The sequence below is a fragment of the Hordeum vulgare genome, chromosome 7H, assembly GCF_904849725.1.
Source record: "Hordeum vulgare subsp. vulgare chromosome 7H, MorexV3_pseudomolecules_assembly, whole genome shotgun sequence".
NCBI lineage: Eukaryota > Viridiplantae > Streptophyta > Magnoliopsida > Poales > Poaceae > Hordeum > Hordeum vulgare.
Window position 1 is genome coordinate 250,610,044 of NC_058524.1, and position 23,564 is coordinate 250,633,607.

The 23,564-nt window shown below is 47.7% G+C and overlaps 52 non-coding genes across 52 annotated transcripts; all 52 read right to left on the reverse strand.

The window, feature by feature from the left end:
- Positions 1–170: 170 nt before the first annotated feature.
- On the reverse strand, positions 171–289 carry LOC123414850. Its single transcript, XR_006614767.1, has one exon. It is a non-coding gene; the product is annotated as a 5S ribosomal RNA (ribosomal RNA).
- Positions 290–622: 333 nt separating this feature from the next.
- Positions 623–736, reverse strand: LOC123414196. The gene has a single exon (XR_006614265.1). It is a non-coding gene; the product is annotated as a 5S ribosomal RNA (ribosomal RNA).
- Positions 737–1,069: 333 nt separating this feature from the next.
- Positions 1,070–1,188, reverse strand: LOC123413932. The gene has a single exon (XR_006614035.1). It is a non-coding gene; the product is annotated as a 5S ribosomal RNA (ribosomal RNA).
- A 333-nt stretch (positions 1,189–1,521) lies between these two features.
- LOC123414851 lies at positions 1,522–1,640 on the reverse strand. The gene has a single exon (XR_006614768.1). It is a non-coding gene; the product is annotated as a 5S ribosomal RNA (ribosomal RNA).
- Positions 1,641–1,973: 333 nt separating this feature from the next.
- LOC123414932 lies at positions 1,974–2,092 on the reverse strand. Its single transcript, XR_006614843.1, has one exon. It is a non-coding gene; the product is annotated as a 5S ribosomal RNA (ribosomal RNA).
- A 333-nt stretch (positions 2,093–2,425) lies between these two features.
- LOC123414418 lies at positions 2,426–2,544 on the reverse strand. Its single transcript, XR_006614388.1, has one exon. It is a non-coding gene; the product is annotated as a 5S ribosomal RNA (ribosomal RNA).
- A 332-nt stretch (positions 2,545–2,876) lies between these two features.
- LOC123414869 lies at positions 2,877–2,995 on the reverse strand. The gene has a single exon (XR_006614785.1). It is a non-coding gene; the product is annotated as a 5S ribosomal RNA (ribosomal RNA).
- A 333-nt stretch (positions 2,996–3,328) lies between these two features.
- LOC123414902 lies at positions 3,329–3,447 on the reverse strand. Its single transcript, XR_006614815.1, has one exon. It is a non-coding gene; the product is annotated as a 5S ribosomal RNA (ribosomal RNA).
- Positions 3,448–3,780: 333 nt separating this feature from the next.
- LOC123414737 lies at positions 3,781–3,899 on the reverse strand. Its single transcript, XR_006614660.1, has one exon. It is a non-coding gene; the product is annotated as a 5S ribosomal RNA (ribosomal RNA).
- Positions 3,900–4,232: 333 nt separating this feature from the next.
- Positions 4,233–4,351, reverse strand: LOC123414858. The gene has a single exon (XR_006614775.1). It is a non-coding gene; the product is annotated as a 5S ribosomal RNA (ribosomal RNA).
- A 333-nt stretch (positions 4,352–4,684) lies between these two features.
- On the reverse strand, positions 4,685–4,803 carry LOC123414846. The gene has a single exon (XR_006614763.1). It is a non-coding gene; the product is annotated as a 5S ribosomal RNA (ribosomal RNA).
- Positions 4,804–5,136: 333 nt separating this feature from the next.
- LOC123414193 lies at positions 5,137–5,255 on the reverse strand. The gene has a single exon (XR_006614262.1). It is a non-coding gene; the product is annotated as a 5S ribosomal RNA (ribosomal RNA).
- Positions 5,256–5,588: 333 nt separating this feature from the next.
- LOC123414430 lies at positions 5,589–5,707 on the reverse strand. The gene has a single exon (XR_006614399.1). It is a non-coding gene; the product is annotated as a 5S ribosomal RNA (ribosomal RNA).
- Positions 5,708–6,039: 332 nt separating this feature from the next.
- LOC123414870 lies at positions 6,040–6,158 on the reverse strand. The gene has a single exon (XR_006614786.1). It is a non-coding gene; the product is annotated as a 5S ribosomal RNA (ribosomal RNA).
- Positions 6,159–6,491: 333 nt separating this feature from the next.
- LOC123414914 lies at positions 6,492–6,610 on the reverse strand. The gene has a single exon (XR_006614826.1). It is a non-coding gene; the product is annotated as a 5S ribosomal RNA (ribosomal RNA).
- A 333-nt stretch (positions 6,611–6,943) lies between these two features.
- On the reverse strand, positions 6,944–7,062 carry LOC123414748. The gene has a single exon (XR_006614671.1). It is a non-coding gene; the product is annotated as a 5S ribosomal RNA (ribosomal RNA).
- A 333-nt stretch (positions 7,063–7,395) lies between these two features.
- On the reverse strand, positions 7,396–7,514 carry LOC123414859. The gene has a single exon (XR_006614776.1). It is a non-coding gene; the product is annotated as a 5S ribosomal RNA (ribosomal RNA).
- A 333-nt stretch (positions 7,515–7,847) lies between these two features.
- On the reverse strand, positions 7,848–7,966 carry LOC123414982. Its single transcript, XR_006614890.1, has one exon. It is a non-coding gene; the product is annotated as a 5S ribosomal RNA (ribosomal RNA).
- Positions 7,967–8,298: 332 nt separating this feature from the next.
- On the reverse strand, positions 8,299–8,417 carry LOC123413820. The gene has a single exon (XR_006613934.1). It is a non-coding gene; the product is annotated as a 5S ribosomal RNA (ribosomal RNA).
- Positions 8,418–8,750: 333 nt separating this feature from the next.
- Positions 8,751–8,869, reverse strand: LOC123414607. The gene has a single exon (XR_006614537.1). It is a non-coding gene; the product is annotated as a 5S ribosomal RNA (ribosomal RNA).
- A 333-nt stretch (positions 8,870–9,202) lies between these two features.
- Positions 9,203–9,321, reverse strand: LOC123415021. The gene has a single exon (XR_006614927.1). It is a non-coding gene; the product is annotated as a 5S ribosomal RNA (ribosomal RNA).
- A 333-nt stretch (positions 9,322–9,654) lies between these two features.
- LOC123414623 lies at positions 9,655–9,773 on the reverse strand. Its single transcript, XR_006614552.1, has one exon. It is a non-coding gene; the product is annotated as a 5S ribosomal RNA (ribosomal RNA).
- Positions 9,774–10,106: 333 nt separating this feature from the next.
- LOC123414074 lies at positions 10,107–10,225 on the reverse strand. The gene has a single exon (XR_006614157.1). It is a non-coding gene; the product is annotated as a 5S ribosomal RNA (ribosomal RNA).
- A 332-nt stretch (positions 10,226–10,557) lies between these two features.
- LOC123414624 lies at positions 10,558–10,676 on the reverse strand. The gene has a single exon (XR_006614553.1). It is a non-coding gene; the product is annotated as a 5S ribosomal RNA (ribosomal RNA).
- A 331-nt stretch (positions 10,677–11,007) lies between these two features.
- LOC123413712 lies at positions 11,008–11,126 on the reverse strand. Its single transcript, XR_006613831.1, has one exon. It is a non-coding gene; the product is annotated as a 5S ribosomal RNA (ribosomal RNA).
- A 333-nt stretch (positions 11,127–11,459) lies between these two features.
- LOC123414796 lies at positions 11,460–11,578 on the reverse strand. The gene has a single exon (XR_006614717.1). It is a non-coding gene; the product is annotated as a 5S ribosomal RNA (ribosomal RNA).
- A 333-nt stretch (positions 11,579–11,911) lies between these two features.
- Positions 11,912–12,030, reverse strand: LOC123414118. The gene has a single exon (XR_006614197.1). It is a non-coding gene; the product is annotated as a 5S ribosomal RNA (ribosomal RNA).
- Positions 12,031–12,363: 333 nt separating this feature from the next.
- On the reverse strand, positions 12,364–12,482 carry LOC123414608. Its single transcript, XR_006614538.1, has one exon. It is a non-coding gene; the product is annotated as a 5S ribosomal RNA (ribosomal RNA).
- Positions 12,483–12,815: 333 nt separating this feature from the next.
- LOC123415023 lies at positions 12,816–12,934 on the reverse strand. Its single transcript, XR_006614928.1, has one exon. It is a non-coding gene; the product is annotated as a 5S ribosomal RNA (ribosomal RNA).
- Positions 12,935–13,267: 333 nt separating this feature from the next.
- On the reverse strand, positions 13,268–13,386 carry LOC123413991. The gene has a single exon (XR_006614087.1). It is a non-coding gene; the product is annotated as a 5S ribosomal RNA (ribosomal RNA).
- Positions 13,387–13,719: 333 nt separating this feature from the next.
- On the reverse strand, positions 13,720–13,838 carry LOC123414609. The gene has a single exon (XR_006614539.1). It is a non-coding gene; the product is annotated as a 5S ribosomal RNA (ribosomal RNA).
- Positions 13,839–14,171: 333 nt separating this feature from the next.
- LOC123415024 lies at positions 14,172–14,290 on the reverse strand. The gene has a single exon (XR_006614929.1). It is a non-coding gene; the product is annotated as a 5S ribosomal RNA (ribosomal RNA).
- Positions 14,291–14,623: 333 nt separating this feature from the next.
- Positions 14,624–14,742, reverse strand: LOC123413992. The gene has a single exon (XR_006614088.1). It is a non-coding gene; the product is annotated as a 5S ribosomal RNA (ribosomal RNA).
- Positions 14,743–15,113: 371 nt separating this feature from the next.
- LOC123413752 lies at positions 15,114–15,232 on the reverse strand. Its single transcript, XR_006613867.1, has one exon. It is a non-coding gene; the product is annotated as a 5S ribosomal RNA (ribosomal RNA).
- A 333-nt stretch (positions 15,233–15,565) lies between these two features.
- LOC123414173 lies at positions 15,566–15,684 on the reverse strand. Its single transcript, XR_006614245.1, has one exon. It is a non-coding gene; the product is annotated as a 5S ribosomal RNA (ribosomal RNA).
- A 332-nt stretch (positions 15,685–16,016) lies between these two features.
- Positions 16,017–16,135, reverse strand: LOC123414026. The gene has a single exon (XR_006614118.1). It is a non-coding gene; the product is annotated as a 5S ribosomal RNA (ribosomal RNA).
- Positions 16,136–16,468: 333 nt separating this feature from the next.
- Positions 16,469–16,587, reverse strand: LOC123414600. The gene has a single exon (XR_006614530.1). It is a non-coding gene; the product is annotated as a 5S ribosomal RNA (ribosomal RNA).
- A 332-nt stretch (positions 16,588–16,919) lies between these two features.
- LOC123413998 lies at positions 16,920–17,037 on the reverse strand. The gene has a single exon (XR_006614093.1). It is a non-coding gene; the product is annotated as a 5S ribosomal RNA (ribosomal RNA).
- Positions 17,038–17,370: 333 nt separating this feature from the next.
- LOC123415012 lies at positions 17,371–17,489 on the reverse strand. The gene has a single exon (XR_006614918.1). It is a non-coding gene; the product is annotated as a 5S ribosomal RNA (ribosomal RNA).
- Positions 17,490–17,822: 333 nt separating this feature from the next.
- On the reverse strand, positions 17,823–17,941 carry LOC123414898. Its single transcript, XR_006614811.1, has one exon. It is a non-coding gene; the product is annotated as a 5S ribosomal RNA (ribosomal RNA).
- A 333-nt stretch (positions 17,942–18,274) lies between these two features.
- On the reverse strand, positions 18,275–18,393 carry LOC123413681. Its single transcript, XR_006613803.1, has one exon. It is a non-coding gene; the product is annotated as a 5S ribosomal RNA (ribosomal RNA).
- Positions 18,394–18,726: 333 nt separating this feature from the next.
- On the reverse strand, positions 18,727–18,845 carry LOC123414071. Its single transcript, XR_006614154.1, has one exon. It is a non-coding gene; the product is annotated as a 5S ribosomal RNA (ribosomal RNA).
- A 333-nt stretch (positions 18,846–19,178) lies between these two features.
- On the reverse strand, positions 19,179–19,297 carry LOC123414092. Its single transcript, XR_006614174.1, has one exon. It is a non-coding gene; the product is annotated as a 5S ribosomal RNA (ribosomal RNA).
- Positions 19,298–19,727: 430 nt separating this feature from the next.
- LOC123414755 lies at positions 19,728–19,846 on the reverse strand. Its single transcript, XR_006614678.1, has one exon. It is a non-coding gene; the product is annotated as a 5S ribosomal RNA (ribosomal RNA).
- A 333-nt stretch (positions 19,847–20,179) lies between these two features.
- LOC123413756 lies at positions 20,180–20,298 on the reverse strand. The gene has a single exon (XR_006613870.1). It is a non-coding gene; the product is annotated as a 5S ribosomal RNA (ribosomal RNA).
- Positions 20,299–20,631: 333 nt separating this feature from the next.
- Positions 20,632–20,750, reverse strand: LOC123414899. Its single transcript, XR_006614812.1, has one exon. It is a non-coding gene; the product is annotated as a 5S ribosomal RNA (ribosomal RNA).
- A 333-nt stretch (positions 20,751–21,083) lies between these two features.
- LOC123414072 lies at positions 21,084–21,202 on the reverse strand. Its single transcript, XR_006614155.1, has one exon. It is a non-coding gene; the product is annotated as a 5S ribosomal RNA (ribosomal RNA).
- A 333-nt stretch (positions 21,203–21,535) lies between these two features.
- LOC123414093 lies at positions 21,536–21,654 on the reverse strand. The gene has a single exon (XR_006614175.1). It is a non-coding gene; the product is annotated as a 5S ribosomal RNA (ribosomal RNA).
- A 430-nt stretch (positions 21,655–22,084) lies between these two features.
- On the reverse strand, positions 22,085–22,203 carry LOC123414756. Its single transcript, XR_006614679.1, has one exon. It is a non-coding gene; the product is annotated as a 5S ribosomal RNA (ribosomal RNA).
- A 333-nt stretch (positions 22,204–22,536) lies between these two features.
- Positions 22,537–22,655, reverse strand: LOC123413757. Its single transcript, XR_006613871.1, has one exon. It is a non-coding gene; the product is annotated as a 5S ribosomal RNA (ribosomal RNA).
- Positions 22,656–22,988: 333 nt separating this feature from the next.
- LOC123414900 lies at positions 22,989–23,107 on the reverse strand. The gene has a single exon (XR_006614813.1). It is a non-coding gene; the product is annotated as a 5S ribosomal RNA (ribosomal RNA).
- A 333-nt stretch (positions 23,108–23,440) lies between these two features.
- Positions 23,441–23,559, reverse strand: LOC123414073. Its single transcript, XR_006614156.1, has one exon. It is a non-coding gene; the product is annotated as a 5S ribosomal RNA (ribosomal RNA).
- Positions 23,560–23,564: the final 5 nt, after the last annotated feature.

Below are 23,564 nucleotides of genomic sequence, written 5' to 3' on the forward strand. Positions count from 1 at the left end.
GACACCCAACGACGCTGCCCCTAGACACGTCAACAATGAGACGCAAGCTAAAACATATCACAAACGTCAAAAATAAGAAAACCAGTAAACGTCAAAAATAAGAAAACGAGGTCATATAGATAACGCTCCCGCATCATCCTTGTCACGTGGCGCAAAAATATTTAAAAAGGGGAATGCAACACGACGACTTCCCAAGAGGTCACCCATCCTAGTACTACTCTCGCCCAAGTACGCTTAACTTCGGAGTTCTGATGGGATCCGGTGCTTTATTGCTGGTATGATCGCATCCGGCATGCAACTATCTATTTGTTCCTTATGCTTGCCCCTTCCGTGTCCATTGCCACATTTGCGTCGATAGCGGAGACGAGTTTAACACAAGAATTTCACCGCTCCCTCTCTACCCCGACAACACTAGCACCGCCACGACATCTGTGACTTTTCCCACCGCGCTTGACACCCAACAACGCCGCCCCTAGACACGTCAACAATGAGACGCAAGCTAAAACATATCACAAACGTCAAAAATAAGAAAACTAGTAAACGTCAAAAATAAGAAAACGAGGTCATATAGATCACGCTCCCGCGTCATCCTTGTCACGTGGCGCAAAAATATTTAAAAAGGGGAATGCAACACGAGGACTTCCCACGACCCATCCTAGTACTACTCTCGCCCAAGCACGCTTAACTTCGGAGTTCTGATGGGATCCTGTGCTTTAGTGCTCGTATGATCGCATCAGACATGCAACTATCTATTTGTTCCTTATGCTTGCCCCTCCCGTGTCCATTGCCACATTTGCCTCGACAACGGAGACGAGTTTAACACAAGAATTTCACCGCTCCCTCTCTACCCCGACAACCCGAGCACCGCCACGACCTCTGTGACTTTTCCCACCGCGCTTGACACCCAACGACGCCGCCCCTAGACACGTCAACAATGAGACGCAAGCTAAAACATATCACAAACGTCAAAAATAAAAAAACTAGTAAATGTCAAAAATAATAAAACGAGGTAATATAGATCACGCTCCCGCGTCATCGTTGTCACGTGGCGCAAAAATATTTAAAAAGGGGAATGCAACACGACGACTTCCCAGGAGGTCACCCATCCTAGTACTACTCTCGCCCAAGCACGCCTAAGTTCGGAGTTCTGATGGGATCCGGTGCTTTAGTGGTGGTATGATCGCATCCGACATGCAACTATCTATTTGTTCCTTATGCTTGCCCCTCCCGTGTCCATTGCCACATTTGCCTCGACAACGGAGACGAGTTTAACACAAGAATTTCACCTCTCCCTCTCTACCCCGACAACACGAGCACCGCCACGACATCTGTGACTTTTCCCACCGCGCTTGACACCCAACGACGCTGCCCCTAGACACGTCAACAATGAGACGCAAGCTAAAACATATCACAAACGTCAAAAATAAGAAAACCAGTAAACGTCAAAAATAAGAAAACGAGGTCATATAGATCACGCTCCCGCATCATCCTTGTCACGTGGCGCAAAAATATTTAAAAAGGGGAATGCAACACGACGACTTCCCAAGAGGTCACCCATCCTAGTACTACTCTCGCCCAAGTACGCTTAACTTCGGAGTTCTGATGGGATCCGGTGCTTTATTGCTGGTATGATCGCATCCGGCATGCAACTATCTATTTGTTCCTTATGCTTGCCCCTTCCGTGTCCATTGCCACATTTGCGTCGATAGCGGAGACGAGTTTAACACAAGAATTTCACCGCTCCCTCTCTACCCCGACAACACTAGCACCGCCACGACATCTGTGACTTTTCCCACCGCGCTTGACACCCAACGACGCTGCCCCTAGACACGTCAACAATGAGACGCAAGCTAAAACATATCACAAACGTCCAAAATAAGAAAGCTAGTAAACGTCAAAAATAAGAAAACGAGGTCATATAGATCACGCTCCCGCGTCATCCTTGTCACGTGGCGCAGAAATATTTAAAAAGGGGAATGCAACACGAGGACCTCCCAAGAGGTCACCCATCGTAGTAGTACTCTCGCCCAAGCACGCTTAACTTCGGAGTTCTGATGGGATCTGGTGCTTTAGTGCAGGTATGATAGCATCCGACATGCAACTATCTATTTGTTCCTTATGCTTGCCCGTCCCGTGTCCATTGCCACATTTGCCTCGACAACGGAGACGAGTTTAACACAAGAATTTCACCGCTCCCTCTCTACCCCGACAACACGAGCAGCCCCACGACCTCTGTGACTTTTCCCACCGCACTTGACACCCAACGACGCCGCCCCTAGACACGTCAACAATGAGACGCAAGCTAAAACATATCACAAACGTCAAAAATAAGAAAACTAGTAAATGTCAAAATTAAGAAAACGAGGTCATATAGATCACGCTCCCGCGTCATCCTTGTCACGTGGCGCAAAAATATTTAAAAAGGGGAATGCAACACGAGGACTTCCAAGAAGGTCACCCATCCTAGTACTACTCTCGCCCAAGCACGCTTAACTTCAGAGTTCCGATGGGATCCGGTGCTTTAGTGCTGGTATGATCGCATCCGACATGCAACTATCTATCTTTTTCCTTATGCTTGCCCCTCCCGTGTCCATTGCTACATTTGCCTCAACAACAGAGATGATTTTAACACAAGAATTTCACCGCTCCCTCTCTACTCCGACAACACGAGCACCGCCACAACCTCTGTGACTTTCCACCACGCTTGACACCCAACGACGCCGCCCCTAGACACGTCAACAATGAGACGCAAGCTAAAACATATCACAAATGTCAAAAATAAGAAAACTAGTAAACGTCAAAAGTAAGAAAACGAGGTCATATAGATCACGCTCCCGCGTCATCCTTGTCACGTGGCGCAAAAATATTTAAAAAGGGGAATGCAACAAGAGGACTTCCGAGAAGGTCACCCATCCTAGTACTACTCTCGCCCAAGCATGCTTAACTTCGGAGTTCTGATGGGATCCGGTGCTTTAGTGCTGGTATGATCGCATCCGACATGCAACTATCTATTTGTTCCTTATGCTTGCCCCTCCCGTGTCCATTGCAACATTTGCCTCGACAACGGAGACGAGTTTAACACAAGAATTTCACCGCTCTCTCTCTACTCTGACAACACGAGCACCGCCACAACCTCTGTGACTTTTCCCACCACGCTTGACACCCAACGACGCCGCCCCTAGACACGTCAACAATGAGACGCAAGCTAAAACATATCACAAACGTCAAAAATAAGAAAACTAGTAAACGTCAAAAGTAAGAAAACGAGGTCATATAGATCACGCTCCCGCGTCATCCTTGTCACGTGGTGCAAAAAAATTTAAAAAGGGGAATGCAACACGAGGACTTCCCAAGAGGTTACCCATCCTAGTACTACTCTCGCCCAAGCACGCTTAACTTCGAAGTTCTGATGGGATCCGGTGCTTTAGTGCTGGTATGATCGCATCCGACATGCAACTATCTATTTGTTCCTTATGCTTGCCCCTCCCGTGTCCATTGCCACATTTGCCTCGACAACGGAGACGAGTTTAACACAAGAATTTCACCGCTCCCTCTCTACCCCGACAACACGAGCACCGCCACGATCTCTGTGACTTTTCCCACCACGCTTGACACCCAACAATGCCGCCCCTAGACACGTCAACAATGAGACGCAAGCTAAAACATATCACAAACGTCAAAAATAAGAAAACTAGTAAACGTCAAAAGTAAGAAAACGAGGTCATATAGATCACGCTCCCGCGTCATCCTTGTCACGTGTCGCAAAAATATTTAAAAAGGGGAATGCAACACGAGGACTTCGCAAGAGGTCACCCATCCTAGTACTACTCTCGCCCAAGCACGCTTAACTTCGGAGTTCTGATGGGATCCGGTGCTGTAGTGCTGGTATGATCGCATCCGACATCCAACTATCTATTTGTTCCTTATGCTTGCCCCTCCCGTGTCCATTGCCACATTTTCCTCGACAACGGAGACGAGTTTAAAACAAGAATTTCACCGCTCCCTCTCTACCCCGACAACACGAGCACCGCCACGACCTCTGTGACTTTTCCCACCGCGCTTGACACCCAACGACGCCGCCCCTAGACATGTCAACAATGAGACGCAAGCTAAAACATATCACAAACGTCAAAAATAAGAAAACTAGTAAACGTCAAAAATAAGAAAACGAGGTCATATAGATCACGCTCCCGCGTCATCCTTGTCACGTGGCGCAAAAATATTTAAAAAGGGGATTGCAACAGGAGAACTTCCCAAGAGGTCACCCATCCTAGTACTAATCTCGCCCAAGCACGCTTAACTTTGGAGTTCTGATGGGATCCGGTGCTTTAGTGCTGGTATGATCGCATCCGACATGCAACTATGTATTTGTTCCTTATGCATGTCCCTCCCGTGTCCATTGCGACATTTGCCTCGACAACGGAGACGAGTTTAACACAAGAATTTCACCGCTCCCTCTCTACCCCGACAACACAAGCACCGCCACGACATCTGTGACTTTTCCCACCGCGCTTGACACCCAACGACGCCGCCCCTAGACACGTCAACAATGAGATGCAAGCTAAAACATATCACAAACGTCAAAAATAGGAAAACCAGTAAACGTCAAAAATAAGAAAACGAGGTCATATAGATCACGCTCCCGCGTCATCCTTGTCACGTGGCACAAAAATATTTAAAAAGGGGAATGCAACACGACGACTTCCCAAGAGGTTACCCATCCTAGTACTACTCTCGCCCAAGCACGCTTAACTTCGGAGTTCTGATGAGATCCGGTGCTTTATTGCTGGTATGATCGCATCCGTCATGCAACTATCTATTTGTTCCTTATGCTTGCCCCTTCCGTGTCTATTGCCACATTTGCGTCGATAGCGGAGAGGAGTTTAACACAAGAATTTCATCGCTCCCTCTCTACCCCGACAACACTAGCACCGCCACGACATCTGTGACTTTTCCCACCGCGCTTGACACCCAACGACGCTGCCCCTAGACACGTCAACAATGAGACGCAAGCTAAAACATATCACAAACGTCCAAAATAAGAAATCTAGTAAACGTCAAAAATAAGAAAACGAGGTCATATAGATCACGCTCCCGCATCATCCTTGTCACGTGGCGCAAAAATATTTAAAAAGGGGAATGCAACACGAGGACCTCCCAAGAGATCACCCATCGTAGTAGTACTCTCGCCCAAGCATGGTTAACTTCGGAGTTCTGATGGGATCTGGTACTTTAGTGCAGGTACGATAGCATCCGACATGCAACTATTTATTTGTTCCTTATGCTTGCCCGTCCCGTGTCCATTGCCACATTTGCCTCGACAACGGAGACGAGTTTAACACAAGAATTTCACCGCTCCCTCTCTACCCCGACAACACGAGCAGCCCCACGACCTCTGTGACTTTTCCCACCGCACTTGACACCCAACGACGCCGCCCCTAGACACGTCAACAATGAGACGCAAGCTAAAACATATCACAAACGTCAAAAATAAGAAAACTAGTAAATGTCAAAATTAAGAAAACGAGGTCATATAGATCACGCTCCCGCGTCATCCTTGTCACGTGGCGCAAAAATATTTAAAAAGGGGAATGCAACACGAGGACTTCCAAGAAGGTCACCCATCCTAGTACTACTCTCGCCCAAGCACGCTTAACTTCAGAGTTCCGATGGGATCCGGTGCTTTAGTGCTGGTATGATCGCATCCGACATGCAACTATCTATCTTTTTCCTTATGCTTGCCCCTCCCGTGTCCATTGCTACATTTGCCTCAACAACAGAGATGATTTTAACACAAGAATTTCACCGCTCCCTCTCTACCCCGACAACACGAGCACCGCCACAACCTCTGTGACTTTCCACCACGCTTGACACCCAACGACGCCGCCCCTAGACACGTCAACAATGAGACGCAAGCTAAAACATATCACAAATGTCAAAAATAAGAAAACTAGTAAACGTCAAAAGTAAGAAAACGAGGTCATATAGATCACGCTCCCGCGTCATCCTTGTCACGTGGCGCAAAAATATTTAAAAAGGGGAATGCAACAAGAGGACTTCCGAGAAGGTCACCCATCCTAGTACTACTCTCGCCCAAGCATGCTTAACTTCGGAGTTCTGATGGGATCCGGTGCTTTAGTGCTGGTATGATCGCATCCGACATGCAACTATCTATTTGTTCCTTATGCTTGCCCCTCCCGTGTCCATTGCAACATTTGCCTCGACAACGGAGACGAGTTTAACACAAGAATTTCACCGCTCTCTCTCTACTCTGACAACACGAGCACCGCCACAACCTCTGTGACTTTTCCCACCACGCTTGACACCCAACGACGCCGCCCCTAGACACGTCAACAATGAGACGCAAGCTAAAACATATCACAAACGTCAAAAATAAGAAAACTAGTAAACGTCAAAAGTAAGAAAACGAGGTCATATAGATCACGCTCCCGCGTCATCCTTGTCACGTGGCGCAAAAAAATTTAAAAAGGGGAATGCAACACGAGGACTTCCCAAGAGGTTACCCATCCTAGTACTACTCTCGCCCAAGCACGCTTAACTTCGAAGTTCTGATGGGATCCGGTGCTTTAGTGCTGGTATGATCGCATCCGACATGCAACTATCTATTTGTTCCTTATGCTTGCCCCTCCCGTGTCCATTGCCACATTTGCCTCGACAACGGAGACGAGTTTAACACAAGAATTTCACCGCTCCCTCTCTACCCCGACAACACGAGCACCGCCACGATCTCTGTGACTTTTCCCACCACGCTTGACACCCAACAATGCCGCCCCTAGACACGTCAACAATGAGACGCAAGCTAAAACATATCACAAACGTCAAAAATAAGAAAACTAGTAAACGTCAAAAGTAAGAAAACGAGGTCATATAGATCACGCTCCCGCGTCATCCTTGTCACGTGTCGCAAAAATATTTAAAAAGGGGAATGCAACACGAGGACTTCGCAAGAGGTCACCCATCCTAGTACTACTCTCGCCCAAGCACGCTTAACTTCGGAGTTCTGATGGGATCCGGTGCTGTAGTGCTGGTATGATCGCATCCGACATCCAACTATCTATTTGTTCCTTATGCTTGCCCCTCCCGTGTCCATTGCCACATTTTCCTCGACAACGGAGACGAGTTTAAAACAAGAATTTCACCGCTCCCTCTCTACCCCGACAACACGAGCACCGCCACGACCTCTGTGACTTTTCCCACCGCGCTTGACACCCAACGACGCCGCCCCTAGACATGTCAACAATGAGACGCAAGCTAAAACATATCACAAACGTCAAAAATAAGAAAACTAGTAAACGTCAAAAATAAGAAAACGAGGTCATATAGATCACGCTCCCGTGTCATCCTTGTCACGTGGCGCAAAAATATTTAAAAAGGGGATTGCAACAGGAGAACTTCCCAAGAGGTCACCCATCCTAGTACTAATCTCGCCCAAGCACGCTTAACTTTGGAGTTCTGATGGGATCCGGTGCTTTAGTGCTGGTATGATCGCATCCGACATGCAACTATCTATTTGTTCCTTATGCATGTCCCTCCCGTGTCCATTGCGACATTTGCCTCGACAACGGAGACGAGTTTAACACAAGAATTTCACCGCTCCCTCTCTACCCCGACAACACAAGCACCGCCACGACATCTGTGACTATTCCCACCGCGCTTGACACCCAACGACGCCGCCCCTAGACACGTCAACAATGAGATGCAAGCTAAAACATATCACAAACGTCAAAAATAGGAAAACTAGTAAACGTCAAAAATAAGAAAACGAGGTCATATAGATCACGCTCCCGCGTCATCCTTGTCACGTGGCACAAAAATATTTAAAAAGGGGAATGCAACACGACGACTTCCCAAGAGGTTACCCATCCTAGTACTACTCTCGCCCAAGCACGCTTAACTTCGGAGTTCTGATGAGATCCGGTGCTTTATTGCTGGTATGATCGCACCCGTCATGCAACTATCTATTTGTTCCTTATGCTTGCCCCTTCCGTGTCTATTGCCACATTTGTGTCGATAGCGGAGAGGAGTTTAACACAAGAATTTCATCGCTCCCTCTCTACCCCGACAACACTAGCACTGCCACGACATCTGTGACTTTCCCACCGCGCTTGACACCCAACGACGCTGCCCCTAGACACGTCAACAATGAGACGCAAGCTAAAACATATCACAAACGTCAAAAATAAGAAAACTAGTAAACGTCAAAAATAAGAAAACGAGGTCATATAGATCACGCTCCCACGTCATCCTTGTCACGTGGCGCAAAAATATTTAAAAAGGGGATTGCAACACGAGAACTTCCCAAGAGGTCACCCATCCTAGTACTAATCTCGCCCAAGCACGCTTAACTTTGGAGTTCTGATGGGATCCGGTGCTTTAGTGCTGGTATGATCGCATCCAACATGCAACTATCTATTTGTTCCTTATGCATGCCCCTCCCGTGTCCATTGCCACATTTGCCTCGACAACGGAGACGAGTTTAACACAAGAATTTCACCGCTCCCTCTCTACCCCGACAACACGAGCACCGCCACGACCTCTGTGACTTTTCCCACCACGCTTGACACCCAACGACGCAGCCCCTAGACACGTCAACAATGAGACGCTAGCTAAAACGTATCACAAACGTCAAAAATAAGAAAACTAGTAAACGTCAAAAATAAGAAAACGAGGTCGTATAGATCACGCTCCCGCGTCATCCTTGTCACGTGGCGCAAAAATATTTAAAAAGGGGAATGCAACACGAGGACTTCCCAGGAGGTCAACCATCCTAGTACTACTCTCACCCAAGCACGCTTAACTTCGGAGTTCTGATGGGATCCGGTGCTTTAGTGCTGGTATGATAGCATCCTACATGCAACTATCTATTTGTTCCTTATGCTTGCCCCTCCCGTGTCCATTGGCACATTTGCCTCGACAACGGAGACGAGTTTAACACAAGAATTTCACCGCTCCCTCTCTACCCCGACAACACGAGCAGCGCCACGACCTCTGTGACTTTTCCCACCGCGCTTGACACCCAACGACGCCGCCCCTAGACACGTCAACAATGAGACACAAGCTAAAACATATCACAAACGTCAAAAATAAGAAAACCAGTAAACGTCAAAATTAAGAAAACGAGGTCATATAGATCACGCTCCCGCGTCATCCTTGTCACGTGGCGCAAAATTATTTAAAAAGGAGAATGCAACACGAGGACTTCCGAGAAGGTCAACCATCCTAGTACTACTCTCGCCCAAGCACGCTTAACTTCAGAGTTCTGATGGGATCCGGTGCTTTAGTGCTGGTATGATTGTATCCGACATGCGACTATCTATTTGTTCTTTATGCTTGCCCCTCCCGTGTCCATTGCTACATTTGCCTCGACAACGGAGACGAGTTAAACACAAGAATTTCACCGCTCCCTCTCTACCCCAACAACATGAGCACCGCCACAACCTCTGTGACTTTTACCACCACGCTTGGCACCCAACGACGCCGCCCCTAGACACGTCAACAATGAGACGCAAGCTAAAACATATCACAAACGTCAAAAATAAGAAAACTAGTAAACGTCAAAAGTAAGAAAACGAGGTCATATAGATCACGCTCCCGCGTCATCCTTGTCACGTGGCGCAAAAATATTTAAAAAGGGGAATGCAACACGAGGACTTCCAAGAAGGTCACCCATCCTAGTACTACTCTCGCCCAAGCACGCTTAACTTCGGAGTTCTGATGGGAGCCGGTGCTTTAGTGCTGGTATGATCGCATCCGACATGCAACTATCTATTTGTTCCTTATGCTTGCCCCTCCCGTGTCCATTGCTACATTTGCCTCGACAACGGAGACGAGTTTAAAACAAGAATTTCACCGCTCCCTCTCTACCCCGACAACACGAGCACCGCCACAACCTCTGTGACTTTTCCCACCACGCTTGACACCCAACGACGCCGCCCCTAGACACGTCAACAATAAGACTAAAACTAAAACATATCACAAACGTCAAAAATAAGAAAACTAGTAAACGTCAAAAGTAAGAAAACGAGGTCATATAGATCACGCTCCCGCGTCATCCTTGTCACGTGTCGCAAAAATGTTTAAAAAGGGGAATGCAACACGAGGACATCGCAAGAGGTCACCCATCCTAGTACTACTCTCGCCCAAGCATGCTTAACTTCGGAGTTCTGATGGGATCTGATGCTTTAGTGCTTGTATGATCGCATCCGACATGCAACTATCTATTTGTTCCTTATGCTTGCCCCTCCCGTGTCCATTGCCACATTTGCCTCGACAACGGAGACGAGTCTAACACAAGAATTTCACCACTCCCTCTCTACCCCGACAACACGAGCACCCCCACGACCTCTGTGACTTTTCCCACCGCGCTTGACACCCAACGACGCCGCCCTAGACACGTCAACAATGAGACGCAAGCTAAAACATATCACCAACGTCAAAAATAAGAAAACTAGTAAACGTCAAAAATAAGAAAACGAGGTCATATAGATCACGCTCCCGCGTCATCCTTGTCACGTGTCGCAAAAATATTTAAAAAGGGGAATGCAACACGAGGACGTCCCAAGAGGTCACCCATCCTAGTACTACTCTCGCCCAAGCACGCTTAACTTCGGAGTTCTGATGGGATCCGGTGCTTTAGTGCTGGTATGATAGCATCCTACATGCAACTATCTATTTGTTCCTTATGCTTGCCCCTCCCGTGTCCATTGCTACATTTGCCTCAACAACAGAGATGATTTTAACACAAGAATTTCACCGCTCCCTCTCTACCCCGACAACACGAGCACCGCCACAACCTCTGTGACTTTCCACCACGCTTGACACCCAACGACGTCGCCCCTAGACACGTCAACAATGAGACGCAAGCTAAAACATATCACAAATGTCAAAAATAAGAAAACTAGTAAACGTCAAAAGTAAGAAAACGAGGTCATATAGATCACGCTCCCGCGTCATCCTTGTCACGTGGCGCAAAAATATATAAAAAGGGGAATGCAACAAGAGGACTTCCAAGAAGGTCACCCATCATAGTACTACTCTCGCCCAAGCATGCTTAACTTCGGAGTTCTGATGGGATCCGGTGCTTTAGTGCTGGTATCATCGCATCCGACATGCAACTATCTATTTGTTCCTTATGCTTGCCCCTCCCGTGTCCATTGCAACATTTGCCTCGACAACGGAGACGAGTTTAACACAAGAATTTCACCGCTCTCTCTCTACTCCGACAACACGAGCACCGCCACAACCTCTGTGACTTTTCCCACCACGCTTGACACCCAACGACGCCGCCCCTAGACACGTCAACAATGAGACGCAAGCTAAAACATATCACAAACGTCAAAAATAAGAAAACTAGTAAACGTCAAAAGTAAGAAAACGAGATCATATAGATCACGCTCCCGCGTCATCCTTGTCACGTGGCGCAAAAAAATTTAAAAAGGGGAATGCAACAGGAGGACTTCCCAAGAGGTTACCCATCCTAGTACTACTCTCGCCCAAGCACGCTTAACTTCGAAGTTCTGATGGGATCCGGTGCTTTAGTGCTGGTATGATCGCATCCGACATGCAACTATCAATTTGTTCCTTATGCTTGCCCCTCCCGTGTCCATTGCCACATTTGCCTCGACAACGGAGACGAGTTTAACACAAGAATTGCACCGCTCCCTCTCTACCCCGACAACACGAGCACCGCCACGACCTCTCTGACTTTTCCCACCGCGCTTGACACCCAACGACGCCGCCCCTAGACACGTCAACAATGAGACGCAAGCTAAAACATATCACAAACGTCAAAAATAAGAAAACTAGTAAACGTCAAAAGTAAGAAAACGAGGTCATATAGATCACGCTCCCGCGTCATCCTTGTCACGTGTCGCAAAAATATATAAAAAGGGGAATGCAACACGAGGACTTCGCAAGAGGTCACCCGTCCTAGTACTACTCTCGCCCAAGCACGCTTAACTTCGGAGTTCTGATGGGATCCGGTGCTTTAGTGCTGGTATGATCACATCCGACATCCAACTATCTATTTGTTCCTCATGCTTGCCCCTCCCGTGTCCATTGCAACATTTGCCTCGACAACGGAGACAAGTTTAACACAAGAATTTCACCGCTCCCTCTCTACCCCGACAACACGAGCACCGCCACGACCTCTGTGACTTTTCCCACCGCGCTTGACACCCAACGACGCCGCCCCTAGACACGTCAACAATGAGACGCTAGCTAAAACGTATCACAAACGTCAAAAATAAGAAAACTAGTAAACGTCAAAAATAAGAAAACGAGGTCGTATAGATCACGCTCCCGCGTCATCCTTGTCACGTGGCGCAAAAATATTTAAAAAGGGGAATGCAACACGAGGACTTCCCAGGAGGTCAACCATCCTAGTACTACTCTCACCCAAGCACGCTTAACTTCGGAGTTCTGATGGGATCCGGTGCTTTAGTGCTGGTATGATAGCATCCTACATGCAACTATCTATTTGTTCCTTATGCTTGCCCCTCCCGTGTCCATTGCCACATTTGCCTCGACAACGGAGACGAGTTTAACACAAGAATTTCACCGCTCCCTCTCTACCCCGACAACACGAGCAGCGCCACGACCTCTGTGACTTTTCCCACCGCGCTTGACACCCAACGACGCCGCCCCTAGACACGTCAACAATGAGACACAAGCTAAAACATATCACAAACGTCAAAAATAAGAAAACCAGTAAACGTCAAAATTAAGAAAACGAGGTCATATAGATCACGCTCCCGCGTCATCGTTGTCACGTGGCGCAAAATTATTTAAAAAGGAGAATGCAACACGAGGACTTCCGAGAAGGTCAACCATCCTAGTACTACTCTCGCCCAAGCACGCTTAACTTCAGAGTTCTGATGGGATCCGGTGCTTTAGTGCTGGTATGATTGTATCCGACATGCGACTATCTATTTGTTCTTTATGCTTGCCCCTCCCGTGTCCATTGCTACATTTGCCTCGACAACGGAGACGAGTTAAACACAAGAATTTCACCGCTCCCTCTCTACCCCAACAACATGAGCACCGCCACAACCTCTGTGACTTTTACCACCACGCTTGGCACCCAACGACGCCACCCCTAGACACGTCAACAATGAGACGCAAGCTAAAACATATTACAAACGTCAAAAATAAGAAAACTAGTAAACGTCAAAAGTAAGAAAACGAGGTCATATAGATCACGCTCCCGCGTCATCCTTGTCACGTGGCGCAAAAATATTTAAAAAGGGGAATGCAACACGAGGACTTGCGAGAAGGTCACCCATCCTAGTACTACTCTCGCCGAAGCACGCTTAACTTCGGAGTTCTGATGGGAGCCGGTGCTTTAGTGCTGGTATGATCGCATCCGACATGCAACTATCTATTTGTTCCTTATGCTTGCCCCTCCCGTGTCCATTGCTACATTTGCCTCGACAACGGAGACGAGTTTAACACAAGAATTTCAGCGATCCCTCTCTACCCCGACAACACGAGCACCGCCACGACCTTTGTGACTTTTCCCACCGCGCTTGACACCCAACGACGGCGCCCCTAGACACGTCAACAATGAGACGCTAGCTAAAACGTATCACAAACGTCAAAAATAAGAAAACTAGTAAACGTCAAAAATAAGAAAACGAGGTCGTATAGATCACGCTCCCGCGTCATCCTTGTCACGTGGCGCAAAAATATTTAAAAAGGGGAATGCAACACGAGGACTTCCCAGGAGGTCAACCATCCTAGTACTACTCTCACCCAAGCACGCTTAACTTCGGAGTTCTGATGGGATCCGGTGCTTTAGTGCTGGTATGATAGCATCCTACATGCAACTATCTATTTGTTCCTTATGCTTGTCCCTCCCGTGTCCATTGCCACATTTGCCTCGACAACGGAGACGAGTTTAACACAAGAATTTCACCGCTCCCTCTCTACCCCGACAACACGAGCAGCGCCACGACCTCTGTGACTTTTCCCACCGCGCTTGACACCCAACGACGCCGCCCCTAGACACGTCAACAATGAGACACAAGCTAAAACATATCACAAACGTCAAAAATAAGAAAACCAGTAAACGTCAAAATTAAGAAAACGAGGTCATATAGATCACGCTCCCGCGTCATCGTTGTCACGTGGCGCAAAATTATTTAAAAAGGAGAATGCAACACGAGGACTTCCGAGAAGGTCAACCATCCTAGTACTACTCTCGCCCAAGCACGCTTAACTTCAGAGTTCTGATGGGATCCGGTGCTTTAGTGCTGGTATGATTGTATCCGACATGCGACTATCTATTTGTTCTTTATGCTTGCCCCTCCCGTGTCCATTGCTACATTTGCCTCGACAACGGAGACGAGTTAAACACAAGAATTTCACCGCTCCCTCTCTACCCCAACAACATGAGCACCGCCACAACCTCTGTGACTTTTACCACCACGCTTGGCACCCAACGACGCCACCCCTAGACACGTCAACAATGAGACGCAAGCTAAAACATATTACAAACGTCAAAAATAAGAAAACTAGTAAACGTCAAAAGTAAGAAAACGAGGTCATATAGATCACGCTCCCGCGTCATCCTTGTCACGTGGCGCAAAAATATTTAAAAAGGGGAATGCAACACGAGGACTTGCGAGAAGGTCACCCATCCTAGTACTACTCTCGCCGAAGCACGCTTAACTTCGGAGTTCTGATGGGAGCCGGTGCTTTAGTGCTGGTATGATCGCATCCGACATGCAACTATCTATTTGTTCCTTATGCTTGCCCCTCCCGTGTCCATTGCTACATTTGCCTCGACAACGGAGACGAGTTTAAAACAAGAATTTCACCGCTCCCTCTCTCCCCCGACAACACGAGCACCGCCACAACCTCTGTGACTTCTCCCACCACGCTTGACACCCAACGACGCCGCCCCTAGACACGTCAACAATAAGACTAAAACTAAAACATATCACAAACGTCAAAAATAAGAAAACTAGTAAATGTCAAAAGTAAGAAAACGAGGTCATATAGATCACGCGGGTCAAAAGTAAGAAAACGAGGTCATATAGATCACGCTCCCGCGTCATCCTTGTCACGTGTCGCAAAAATGTTTAAAAAGGGGAATGCAACACGAGGACTTCGCAAGAGGTCACCCATCCTAGTACTACTCTTGCCCAAGCACGCTTAACTTCGGAGTTCTGATGGGATCCGGTGCTTTAGTGCTGGTATGATCGCATCCAACATCCAACTATCTATTCGTTCCTTATGCTTGCCCCTCCCGTGTCCATTGCCACATTTTCCTCGACAACGGAGACGAGTTTAACACAAGAATTTCACCGCTCCCTCTCTACCCCGACAACGCGAGCACCGCCACGACCTCTGTGACTTTTCCCACCGTGCTTGACACCCAACGACGCCGCCCCTAGACACGTCAACAATGAGACGCAAGGTAAAACATATCACAAACGTCAAAAATAAGAAAACTAGTAAACGTCAAAAATAAGAAAACGAGGTAATATAGATCACGCTCCCGCGTCATCCTTGTCACGTGGCACAAAAATATTTAAAAAGGGGAATGCACCACGAGGACTTCCCTGCAGGTCACCCATCCTAGTATTACTCTCACCCAAACACGCTTAACTTCGGAGTTCTGATGGGATCCGGTGCTTTATTGGTGGTATGATCGCCTCCAACATGCAACTATCTATTTGTTCCTTATGCTTGCCCCTTCCGTGTCCATTGACACATTTGCCTCGACAACGGAGACGAGTTTAACACAAGAATTTCACCGCTTCCTCTCTACCCCGACAACACGAGCACCGCCACGACCTCCGTGACTTTTCCCACCACGCTTGACACCCAACGTCGCCGCCCCTAGACACGTCAACAATGAGACGCAAGCTAAAACATATCGCAAACGTCAAAAATAAGAAAACTAGTAAACGTCAAAAGTAAGAAAACGAGGTCATATAGATCACGCTCCCGCGTCATCCTTGTCACATGGATTTTTTTTTAAAAACAGGGGAATGCAACATGAGGACTTCCCAGGAGGTCACCCATCCTAGTACTACGCTTGCCCAAGCACGCTTAAGTTCGGAGTTCTAATGGGATCCGGTGTATTATTGCTGGTATGATCGCATCCGACATGCAACTATCTATTTGTTCCTTATGCTTGCCCCTCCCGTGTCCATTGCCACATTTGCCTCGACAACGGAGACGAGTCTAACACAAGAATTTCACCGCTCCCTCTCTACCCCGACAACACTAGCACCACCACGACCTCTGTGACTTTTCCCACCGCGCTTGACACCCAACGACGCCGCCCCTAGACACGTCAACAATGAGACGCAAGCTAAAACATATCACAAACGTCAAAAATAAGAAAACTAGTAAACGTCAAAAATAAGAAAACGAGGTCATATAGATCACGCTCCCGCGTCATCCTTGTCACCTGGCGCAAAAATATTTAAAAAGGGGAATGCAACACGAGGACGTCCCAAGAGGTCACCCATCCTAGTACTACTCTCGCCCAAGCACGCTTAACTTTGGAGTTCTGATGGGATCCGGTGCTTTAGTGCTGGTATGATCGCATCCGACATGCAACTATCTATTTGTTCCTTATGCATGTCCCTCCCGTGTCCATTGCCACATTTGCCTCGACAACGGAGAGGAGTTTAACACAAGAATTTCACCGCTCCCTCTCTACCCCGACAACACGAGCACCGCCACGACCTCTGTGACTTTTCCCACCGCGCTTGACACCCAACGACGCCGCCCCTAGACACGTCAACAATGAGACGCAAGCTAAAACATATCACAAACGTCAAAAAATAGAAAACTAGTAAACGTCAAAAATAAGAAAAGGAGGTCATATAGATCACGCTCCGCGTCATCCTTGTCACGTGGCGCAAAAATATTTGAAAAGGGGAATGCAACTAGAGGACTTCCAGGAGGTCACCCATCCTATTACTACTCTCGCCCAAGCACGCTTAACTTCGAAGTTCTGATGGGATCCGGTGCTTTAGTGCTGGTATGATCGCTTCCGACATGCAACTATCTATTTGTTCCTTATGCTTGCCCCTCCCGTGTCCATTGCCGCATTTGCCTCGACAACGGAGACGAGTTTACCACAAGAATTTCACCGCTCCCTCTCTACCCCGACAACATAAGCACCGCCACGACCTCTGTGACTTTTCCCACCGCGCTTGACACCCAACGATGCCGCCCTTAGACACGTCAACAATGAGACGCAAGCTAAAACATATCACAAACGTCACAAATAAGAAAATTAGAAAACGTCAAGAATAAGAAAACGAGGTAATATAGATCACGCTCCCACGTCATCCTTGTCACGTGGCGCAAAAATATTTAAAAAGGGGAATGCACCACGAGGACTTCCCAGCAGGTCACCCATCCTAGTACTACTCTCGCCCAAACACGCTTAACTTCGGAGTTCTGATGGGATCTGGTGCTTTATTGCTGGTATGATCGCATCCGACATGCAACTATCTATTTGTTCCTTATGCTGGCCCCTTCCGTGTCCATTGACACATTTGCCTCGACAACGGAGATGGGTTTAACACAAGAATTTCACCGCTTCCTCTCTACCCCGACAACACGAGCACCGCCACGACCTTCGTGACTTTTCCCACCGCGCTTGACACCCAACGATGCCGCCCCTAGACACGTCAACAATGAGACGCAAGCTAAAACATATCACAAACGTCAAAAATAAGAAAACTAGTAAACGTCAAAAATAAGAAAACGAGGTCATATAGATCACGCTCCCGCGTCATCCTTGTCACGTGGCGCAAAAATATTTAAAAAGGGGAATGCAACATGAGGACTTCGCAGGAGGTCACCCATCCTAGTACTACTCTCGCCCAAGCACGCTTAACTTCGGAGTTCCGATGGGATCCGGTGCATTATTGCTGGTATGATCGCATCCAACATGCAACTATCTATTTGTTCCTTATGCTTGCCCCTCCCGTGTCCATTGCCACATTTGCCTCGACGACGGAGACGAGTTTAACACAAGAATTTCACCGCTCCCTCTCTACCCCGACAACACGAGCACCGCCACGACCTCTGTAACTTTTCCCACCGCGCTTGACACACAACGACGCCGCCCCTAGACACGTCAACAATGAGACGCAAGCTAAAACATATCACAAACGTCAAAAATAAGAAAACTAGTAAACGTCAAAAATAAGAAAACGAGGTCATATAGATCACGCTCCCGCGTCATCCTTGTCACGTGTCGCAAAAATATTTAAAAAGGGGAATGCAACATGAGGACTTCGCAGGAGGTTACCCATCCTAGTACTACTCTCGCCCAAGCACGCTTAACTTCGGAGTTCCGATGGGATCCGGTGCATTATTGCTGGTATGATCGCATCCAACATGCAACTATCTATTTGTTCCTTATGCTTGCCCCTCCCGTGTCCATTGCCACATTTGCCTCGACGACGGAGACGAGTTTAACACAAGAATTTCACCGCTCCCTCTCTACCCCGACAACACGAGCACCGCCACGACCTCTGTAACTTTTCCCACCGCGCTTGACACCCAACGACGCCGCCCCTAGACACGTCAACAATGAGACGCAAGCTAAAACATATCACAAACGTCAAAAATAAGAAAACTAGTAAACGTCAAAAATAAGAAAACGAGGTCATATAGATCACGCTCCCGCGTCATCCTTGTCACGTGTCGCAAAAATATTTAAAAAGGGGAATGCAACACGAGGACTTCCCAAGAGGTCACCCATCCTAGTACTACTCTCGCCCAAGCACGCTTAACTTCGGAGTTATGATGAGATCTGGTGCTTTAGTCATGGTATGAACGCATCCGACATGCAACTATCTATTTGTTCCTTATGCTTGCCCCTCCCGTGTCCATTGCCACATTTGCCTCGACAACGAAGACGAGTTTAACACAAGAATTTCACCGCTCCCTCTCTACCCCGACAACACGAGCACCGCCACGACCTCTGTGACTTTTGCCACCGCGCTTGACACCGAACGACGCCGCCCCTAGACACGTCAACAATGAGACGCAAGCTAAAACATATCACAAACATCAAAAATAAGAAAACTAGTAAACATCAAAAATTATAAAACGAGGTCATATAGATCACGCTCCCGCGTCATCCTTGTCACGTGGAGCAAAAATATTTAAAAAGGGGAATTCAACACGAGGACTTCCCAGGAGGTCACTCATCCTAGTACTACTCTTGCCCAAGCCCACTTAACTTCAGAGTTCTGATGGGATCCGGTGATTTAGTGCTGGTATGATCGCATTCCCAGGAGGTCACTCATCCTAGTACTACTCTCGCCCAAGCACACTTAACTTCGGAGTTCTGATGGGATCCGGTACTTTAGTGCTGGTATGATCGCATCCGACATGCAACTATCTATTTTATCCTTATGCTTGCCCCTCCCGTGTCCATTGCCACATTTGCCTCGACAACGGAGACGAGTTTAACACAAGAATTTCACCGCTCCCTCTCTACCCCGAAAACACGAGCACCGCCACGACCTCTGTGACTTTTCCCACCGCGCTTGACACCCAGCGACGCCGCCCTAGACACGTCAACAATGAGACGCAAGTTAAAACATATCACAAACGTCAAAAATAAGAAAACTAGTAAACGTCAAAAATAAGAAAACGAGGTCATATAGATCATGCTCCCGCAACATCCTTGTCACGTGGTGCAAAAATATTTAAAAAGGGGAATGCAACACGAGGACTTCCCACAAGGTCACCCATCCTAGTACTACTCTCACCCAAGCACGCTTAACTTCGGAGTTCTAATGGGATCTGGTGCTTTAGTGCTGGAATGATCGCATCCAACATGCAACTATCTATTTGTTCCTTATGCTTGCCCCTCCCGTGTCCATTGCCACATTTGCCTCGACAACGGAGACGAGTTTAACACAAGAATTTCACCGCTCCCTCTCTAGCCCGACAACACGAGTACCGCCACGCCCTCTGTGACTTTTCCACCGCGCTTGACACCCAACGACGCCGCCCCTAGACACGTCAACAATGAGACGCTAGCTAAAACATATCACAAACGTCAAAAATAAGAAAACTAGTAAACATCAAAAATAAGGAAACGAGGTCATATGGATCACGCTCCCACGTCATCGTTGTCACGTGGCGACAAAATATTTAAAAAGGGGGAATGCAACACGAGGACTTCCCAGGAGGTCACTGATCCTAGTACTACTCTCGCCCAAGCACGCTTAACTTCGAAGTTCTGATGGGATCCGGTGGTTTAGTGCTGGTATGATCGCATCCGACATGCAACTATCTATTTGTTCCTCATGCTTGCCCCTCCCGTGTCCATTGCCACATTTTCCTCGACAACGGAGACGAGTTTACCACAAGAATTTCACCGCTCCCTCTCTACCCCGACAACACGAGCACCGCCACGACCTCTGTAACTTTTCCCACCGCGCTTGACACCCAACGACGCCGCCCCTAGACACGTCAACAATGAGACGCAAGCTAAAACATATCACAAACGTCAAAAATAAGAAAACTAGTAAACGTCAAAAATAAGAAAACGAGGTCATATAGATCACGCTCCCGCGTCATCCTTGTCACGTGTCGCAAAAATATTTAAAAAGGGGAATGCAACATGAGGACTTCGCAGGAGGTCACCCATCCTAGTACTACTCTCGCCCAAGCACGCTTAACTTCGGAGTTCCGATGGGATCCGGTGCATTATTGCTGGTATGATCGCATCCAACATGCAACTATCTATTTGTTCCTAATGCTTGCCCCTCCCGTGTCCATTGCCACATTTGCCTCGACGACGGAGACGAGTTTAACACAAGAATTTCACCGCACCCTCTCTACCCCGACAACACGAGCACCGCCACGACCTCTGTAACTTTTCCCACCGCGCTTGACACCCAACGACGCCGCCCCTAGACACGTCAACAATGAGACGCAAGCTAAAACATATCACAAACGTCAAAAATAAGAAAACTAGTAAACGTCACAAATAAGAAAACGAGGTCATATAGATCACGCTCCCGCGTCATCCTTGTCACGTGTCGCAAAAATATTTAAAAAGGGGAATGCAACACGAGGACTTCCCAAGAGGTCACCCATCCTAGTACTACTCTCGCCCAAGCACGCTTAACTTCGGAGTTATGATGAGATCTGGTGCTTTAGTCATGGTATGAACGCATCCGACATGCAACTATCTATTTGTTCCTTATGCTTGCCCCTCCCGTGTCCATTGCCACATTTGCCTCGACAACGAAGACGAGTTTAACACAAGAATTTCACCGCTCCCTCTCTACCCCGACAACACGAGCACCGCCACGACCTCTGTGACTTTTCCCACCGCGCTTGACACCGAACGACGCCGCCCCTAGACACGTCAACAATGAGACGCAAGCTAAAACATATCACAAACATCAAAAATAAGAAAACTAGTAAACATCAAAAATTATAAAACGAGGTCATATAGATCACGCTCCCGCGTCATCCTTGTCACGTGGAGCAAAAATATTTAAAAAGGGGAATTCAACACGAGGACTTCCCAGGAGGTCACTCATCCTAGTACTACTCTTGCCCAAGCCCACTTAACTTCAGAGTTCTGATGGGATCCGGTGATTTAGTGCTGGTATGATCGCATTCCCAGGAGGTCACTCATCCTAGTACTACTCTCGCCCAAGCACACTTAACTTCGGAGTTCTGATGGGATCCGGTACTTTAGTGCTGGTATGATCGCATCCGACATGCAACTATCTATTTTATCCTTATGCTTGCCCCTCCCGTGTCCATTGCCACATTTGCCTCGACAACGGAGACGAGTTTAACACAAGAATTTCACCGCTCCCTCTCTACCCCGAAAACACGAGCACCGCCACGACCTCTGTGACTTTTCCCACCGCGCTTGACACCCAGCGACGCCGCCCTAGACACGTCAACAATGAGACGCAAGTTAAAACATATCACAAACGTCAAAAATAAGAAAACTAGTAAACGTCAAAAATAAGAAAACGAGGTCATATAGATCATGCTCCCGCAACATCCTTGTCACGTGGTGCAAAAATATTTAAAAAGGGGAATGCAACACGAGGACTTCCCACAAGGTCACCCATCCTAGTACTACTCTCACCCAAGCACGCTTAACTTCGGAGTTCTAATGGGATCTGGTGCTTTAGTGCTGGAATGATCGCATCCAACATGCAACTATCTATTTGTTCCTTATGCTTGCCCCTCCCGTGTCCATTGCCACATTTGCCTCGACAACGGAGACGAGTTTAACACAATAATTTCACCGCTCCCTCTCTAGCCCGACAACACGAGTACCGCCACGCCCTCTGTGACTTTTCCACCGCGCTTGACACCCAACGACGCCGCCCCTAGACACGTCAACAATGAGACGCTAGCTAAAACATATCACAAACGTCAAAAATAAGAAAACTAGTAAACATCAAAAATAAGGAAACGAGGTCATATGGATCACGCTCCCACGTCATCGTTGTCACGTGGCGACAAAATATTTAAAAAGGGGGAATGCAACACGAGGACTTCCCAGGAGGTCACTGATCCTAGTACTACTCTCGCCCAAGCACGCTTAACTTCGAAGTTCTGATGGGATCCGGTGGTTTAGTGCTGGTATGATCGCATCCGACATGCAACTATCTATTTGTTCCTCATGCTTGCCCCTCCCGTGTCCATTGCCACATTTTCCTCGACAACGGAGACGAGTTTACCACAAGAATTTCACCGCTCCCTCTCTACCCCGACAACACGAGCACCGCCACGACCTCTGTAACTTTTCCCACCGCGCTTGACACCCAACGACGCCGCCCCTAGACACGTCAACAATGAGACGCAAGCTAAAACATATCACAAACGTCAAAAATAAGAAAACTAGTAAACGTCAAAAATAAGAAAACGAGGTCATATAGATCACGCTCCCGCGTCATCCTTGTCACGTGTCGCAAAAATATTTAAAAAGGGGAATGCAACATGAGGACTTCGCAGGAGGTCACCCATCCTAGTACTACTCTCGCCCAAGCACGCTTAACTTCGGAGTTCCGATGGGATCCGGTGCATTATTGCTGGTATGATCGCATCCAACATGCAACTATCTATTTGTTCCTAATGCTTGCCCCTCCCGTGTCCATTGCCACATTTGCCTCGACGACGGAGACGAGTTTAACACAAGAATTTCACCGCACCCTCTCTACCCCGACAACACGAGCACCGCCACGACCTCTGTAACTTTTCCCACCGCGCTTGACACCCAACGACGCCGCCCCTAGACACGTCAACAATGAGACGCAAGCTAAAACATATCACAAACGTCAAAAATAAGAAAACTAGTAAACGTCACAAATAAGAAAACGAGGTCATATAGATCACGCTCCCGCGTCATCCTTGTCACGTGTCGCAAAAATATTTAAAAAGGGGAATGCAACACGAGGACTTCCCAAGAGGTCACCCATCCTAGTACTACTCTCGCCCAAGCACGCTTAACTTCGGAGTTATGATGAGATCTGGTGCTTTAGTCATGGTATGAACGCATCCGACAT